We start from the raw sequence: 6,201 nt of genomic DNA on the forward strand, positions 1-6,201 counted from the left end.
TTGGGCAGCGAGCAGAGGGATGGGACAGCTCTGCAAGCTCCAGCTTCTCATTAATAGCGTATTAATAAAAGACATATTTCACTTGGGTTGAGATATATGGGCTGGCCGTCTTGGATGTGACAACTTGTAATAAGGCTTGTGAATTATGCAGAGAGCAGTTAGGATGTGATTAGCGGAGGCCTCGCTCCTTCCCTCCGGGCACTGTGGAGCGATCGCAAAATAATTGTGATTGGTCGTCTCCACGAGTTCATCCCAGGCTGTCAGCAAGACGGGAATGAAAATAGGAGGATTTGTGGTTGCGCATGCGTGTGTGTGTGGACTGATTCTATCTCCCGTTCTAAGATCAGAGGGACACCTTGGGCGGGAATCGATGCCAAAATTCAGATAAAACAAACAAGCCCCTCCCGCTTTCCCCTTTACATCTCAGGAATAGTAAATCAGAGAGAGAGAGAGAGAGAGAGAGAGAGAGACTCCTATCATGGCTCCCAAAGCACTAGAGGATGATTAAAGTTTCCCCGTAGAGTGTATGTGTGCTCGTAACCCAGAGGCCTGCGAATGGTTCTTTGCCCAGAAGTGATGTTTGCATTTCTTAAACAGCCTCTTCAGGCATCTCAACCACGCATCTGGGAACTTGCCACTAGGAAGACGATTGATAAAACCTGAAAACCAGCTCAATCTGGCTGCTCCGATTGGCTGTCTCTGGAAAAGCCCATTTATGTGTTTCTTACCTGCAGCACTGATTATAAACATATAGCATAAAGCATTAATTAACTGATTTGTCTCGATGGCGGAAACAGACAAAAAAAACTGCAGCAATAATTTTGGATTCATGTTTGGACTTCGAGTTAAACACTTGCAAATGAGGCCATCAGTATGCAGCTCGTGTGTCTGTGTATATTAGACAAAGGTCAGGGCAAATGTTTGTATGCGAGTCAGAGAATTCTTGACAAGTGCTGAGCAAAACATTACCAGCTGTCCTTCAAACATCACAAATGCTTTAATGCCATAATTGCTTCTTTTTTAAAAAAAAAACAAAAAAAAAAACAAGCCTTTATGCTTTTATTTTTATTACAATGACTCACCCACATCCTGTCTGAAGCTTGGTGCAGGTGTGAGGTGTTTGCCCAACAAACAAGAAGAGAAGGCAGCGCAGGTCTTTTCATTCAAGTTGTAAGCAATCTAAGAAGTAATTACTCTGTCTGGAAGTATTTGGCCACAATAATCGATGGCTGCACTAACAATGCCTGTTTAATCAGGCAGCATTGGGTGTAAGCCACTGGTGAATAACACAAGATGTGGTCTTAATTATCTTAAACCTCCATGTTGAAAGCAGAACATGTCAGAAACTCCCATTGTTTCTATTGCTTGTGTTAATTGATTTTCTCATGAAGGATTTGAAATGAGGGTGTCTCATGTGTTACTGCATGGGATGCTCCTTCTTTCTCCATTATCTTTGACTGTTTCCAGTATTGAAACCTAAATATATTCAATTTTGAACAGCAGCCAATAAGCTAAAAAGTGACAATAGAGACTCGAATTTCTGGGTACAAATGAGGTCCATTCTCAACCTGAACACATCTTCCAGTCTTTTTAGCAAAGTTAGATCCACATGTACCCTGGCTGCCACATAATGATGACATCAAGCCATCTGCACTGCTCTAACCCGGATGTGTTGGCAGGCCTGTGTGCTCTCATTAATGCCCCCATCGCCATCCATCTACCTGCGCCAGCGCGTGTCACAGCCCATTCTGGCTTCATCTCTCTGTCCAGGTGCACTGTTATTTATAGCCTCCTCAAAAAGGCATATCAGTCATCGTTCACGGTGACAGCTGCAGACAGAGCTCCTCTTCTCTCGGGCACGCAATCACAGAAATTGAGGGGTGTCCCATCGAGTTGCATTAAGTCTTCTGTGGGCACGAGAAGAGGATGTTTAGAGGCCTCGATGTGAACGTGAGTTGATGTTACTGTGAACGGGTTTCCTTTGACTTATTTTTTTCGCTCAAATTTACAATTAGGGAAGAGCTGAGGTGAAAATATGACTGTGAATTTTGAATCATTTAGAACATCTGTATCAGCCGTCAGCTTGGATGCAGCAGTATGCAGTTCTGGCCAGTTTGAGACATTGTGCACTGTGTCAAATTTGATGATATTTAGAACATGTTTAGTGTGTTAAATGATGATTTTTGTAAACACTTACTATGCAACTAGCGCACTTCCAGTTTAAGTGACGTTAAAAAAAAGAAAAAGAAAAAAGTACACATGGGTTTTTGGCCCATGTCACTACGACCTTCCTTGTGGCTGATAGGCCCATTTTAGTTTTGTAGTGATTCTAGGTTGATTCTGTGTGTTCCCAGGGGGATCTAGAGGTATACTCTGACTTTAAAGGGCCATAAAATGAAAACTGTAAGGATCGTGGAACTTTTTTTGAATGGAAATGTTCTGAACAGGTGACTATGATGATCCTAGTGCATGGGTATTGGAAATCTGGTTTGATGTTGTGTTACAAATTATGTACAGAAATACTTCACTTAAACAAACCTTCCATTATGTGTTTCACTCCTCACTAAAGTGTCTAGATTCATGGTATCCACTTAAAAGTCCACAGGAATCACAGAGCATCACTTAGCCTTCTATGTCACTTTTCTATATGATGTATATAGACTGTAAATGAATACAAATGCGGTTCAAACCATCACTCAAATGGGAATCAAAGCTGTTCATTGGACAGGCTCACGTTCTGAGGCGTGAAACTGTTATTTCATTAAACTTATTCCTTCACAGTGAGACAGCTAAACTCTGTTGGGTTGTTGGCTAGAAAGGCTAGCCACCCCCAATATGGGGCAGATGTTTGAAACCATTTCTGTGATCTTGAAACTAGCTGACGCACCACAAAGAAAGATACAACAGTCCTGAGTTTATGTCTTTAATGTGCCTTAACTGTTCACTGTTGTGGGTGAGTGTGTGTAGAACAACGTCTGTGTGAGTCTCCCTCTGGGACCTGTCTGTGGTTGCACCAAGACTATATTGTACTCAACAGAACTGGTTGGGATGATATGAAACAATTCTGTCCTTACTATATCGTTACATGTGTGTGTACATTTTGGTGTGGTGATGAATTGATCTAAACTGTGATTACCATGTACATCCCCAGTACAAGTCAAAGGAAAATACAAATAATGTGAAATAATTCTACAAATGATTGATATCTCCCACATTTATTTAGTCTAACGTGTGGATGACACTAGATCATCATGCATCTTATTTTTCTGCGTTTAAGGTCACGTGCCCTCCATTTAAAGGGTTATATTAGAATATTTGGAAACGGCCAATATCATCATTACCTAATTACTTATTTTTGCCATCATTGAGTAAGAGACCGTTCATTTCATGTACCAGCATCGCTCATGCAAACAAAACATCCCATAACGTTTTCCCGAAGCGCACACTCGGGATTGCGCGCCACGCTTCACCGACACGGGCGCGCCCCCCCCCCCCCCCCCCCCCCCCAACCACCGACTCCCCCAGCACGTCCGGCGTTCCTGTGCGCCGCGCGCGCCCTCTCTCACTGCGAAACTTGTGCTCGAGTTGACGGAGCGGCGGCAGCAACTGGTACCAGCCGAGAAAGAGAGAGAGAGCGAGAGAGAGTGAGAGACCGGACACGGCACCTCGGGAAGTGAGTCTGAGCGAACATGGAAGCGCGGAGAGTCGAGACCATCTCTGCCCGGGTGGATGCGACCGGCGCGGCTCCCGGTAGGACCGCCACAGCGCGGATTTTTCTCCCGTTTCACTGCCTGCTCGTTGCAAGTGGTGAAAACAAAGAGAGAGAGAGAGACGCCGTGCAAAACTCCCCGTTTGAGACTGACGGCTGAATGCTGGCGCTCAAAGTGAAATATGATGGTTAGCTTTAACTCGGACTTACATTTTGTGGTAGTTTATTTTTATTCGCGGTAAGAGTCAACTTTATGGTAATGAGCACTGGCACCAGTACACCTCTAGCTATGCTAATAATCAATCACTTGTGACGTAATTTACCGTGCTATTTCCGTAGTTAAAAAGTACTGTTCATTAATTGAATGTTCAGTACGACAGGGGAGTTTTACATGGCTTCCCTTTTTCTGCATGTGGGCATTGCACGTTTATGTTTGTCAGAATGGTTTTTGCGCTCTTGCCTTCTCTTGAAAGCTTTTTTTTTTTATTTTTTTAAATTTTTTTTAAAATTTTTTTATAATTAATATTAGCATATTTATAGAGTTTTTTTTAAACAACGAAGCCCTCAATATGTTAGTATATGTGAATTAATATGTCACAAATATAACTGTGCTGCTGCCACAGTTGCAGGATTCCACATTTGTATTTATTCACTTATTGCCGGAGATTTTCTTTTCTTCTTCCCTAAAAAAAATAAAAGGAATTATCACCTTAACCCCACCCCCGTGTCACTGTGTGAGTAAACAGCAAACTTGGAGACCCCTCGAGGTGATTGAATGTGTCTACCTGGGAGGCAGCGTAATGAATTCCGCTGCATAAATCTGTCCACTCATGCTCCTCTGTGTTTTGGCCAACATCCAGAATAATGATCTCAGTTTAGGTGCACAGGTGCCCCCTTCCCCCAGGCTCCTGTCAGCCGGGCGAGCAGCTTAAGTATTCAGGTACACGCTTGTTTGCCCACCTGCATGTCTTGTAATTAGCCTGTGTTGAGGACATGAGTCAAACCCTCAAGGTCTTTTTGCGGATTTAAACTATCACTATCATTGTTATCGCTCTCCAACTTTATCACCGCTTCAGCAACACTTTGTTCGCTCATCTTTTTTAATTTCCAATGAGCACCTCCCACCTACCGCAGTGCTGTGCAGTGATTGTCAGTGGAGGGGAACTCATGCTGTCTAATGAGCAGGCTTTTAAGTGCTTCTGTAGTTGTGTACTAGACTGCATTTAATGATCACTCGCTTTAAGACTTTGGCTTTAAAACCTCATGTGTTGAATTTGCTCATGTCAGATACTGCAGCAGTGTGTGTAGGTTAGTGTATTTCTGCAGGATTTTATAATTGGTTACTAATATTGAATTTGAATGAATTCTCTTTTGTTTTCATACCCAATCACGACATTTGTTTTTCATTTCAAACTTTTTGAAAGCTTAATGGTGAAAAAAACAAAACAAAAAACCCAATGATACAATTGCCTCTCTCTTAACTGCCACTATATTGCCCCCGGTGGGCTACTGTGCAACACCGCGCTCCCCCAAGCCCTGCAGGAAAACCTTTAAAACGCGCAGAACGCCCACAAAAATGCTACAGCCACTCAGGCATGAGCCGATCCTCCCATGAGCCACCTCTTCCTGTGTGCAGTGATTCCTCGCATCGTTGCCTCAGAGTGTTCCCTCATCAGAGCCTCGGCTCCGCTTGACGGCTGCCAGAGGCTCCCGGAGACGTCCGACCGTCTCTCAGCCGCCGAAATATCACTGATTTTCAGAAGGTGAATGAAGTGCATGAAACAAGCCCTGCTTCCATTTCTCCGGGAGGGTTTTTTTCCCCCCCCCAAATTGCTCCATGTGAGATGCCATCAGCACCATGGATAGCTTCCGGTGTGCTTTCTCTGGAATATACTGGATGGAAACGAGTGAGGGGCCATGTGAGCTCGAATGTCCTCCTTAATTGTGTCAGTGTGAATTATGGTCACTAATTAAACCTTGACTGGCTCACACATCCAGGAGTTTTTTTTTTTTAACGACACCACAAACAGCATAAAGCATTAAAGTGCGCTCGCGATAACTGTTACTGTGAGGCATTAGCTCGGTGCTGCTGACTCTTTCATTTGTTCTGATTTGTGTTTAATGGCCTGCGTCCATGTAAAGCTGCAATCCCGGCATTATCATCTATACCAACAGTGCAAAACTTTCCTAATTAAACTGTCAGGCAAGAAAGCCCATGACATATTAGCAGTGTTGATGCGCCAGGTGGAGGTGAGTGTTGATGTGAATGCTAAGAGGTCACGGAGGCTAGTCATTGTTGTGCTAATTAGGATAAGTGCGTAAATGTACGTGAAGACATGACATTGAGGAAAAAAGCAGAATGGCAGCGAGTTAGTCTGCTCATTTATTTTCATTTATTTTCAGTAATAATATTTTTTTCCCAATAAATGTTCCTTCATGCTCTTAAATTGTTTCTGAAAATGATTCGGATAGTAGGTCACAGTCTGTTTCTT

This window comes from Nelusetta ayraudi, unplaced genomic scaffold, assembly GCF_046127955.1.
Source record: "Nelusetta ayraudi isolate G7.1 ecotype Tasmania unplaced genomic scaffold, CSIRO-AGI_Nayr_v1 ptg000042l, whole genome shotgun sequence".
In the NCBI taxonomy this organism is placed as follows: Eukaryota; Metazoa; Chordata; class Actinopteri; order Tetraodontiformes; family Monacanthidae; genus Nelusetta; species Nelusetta ayraudi.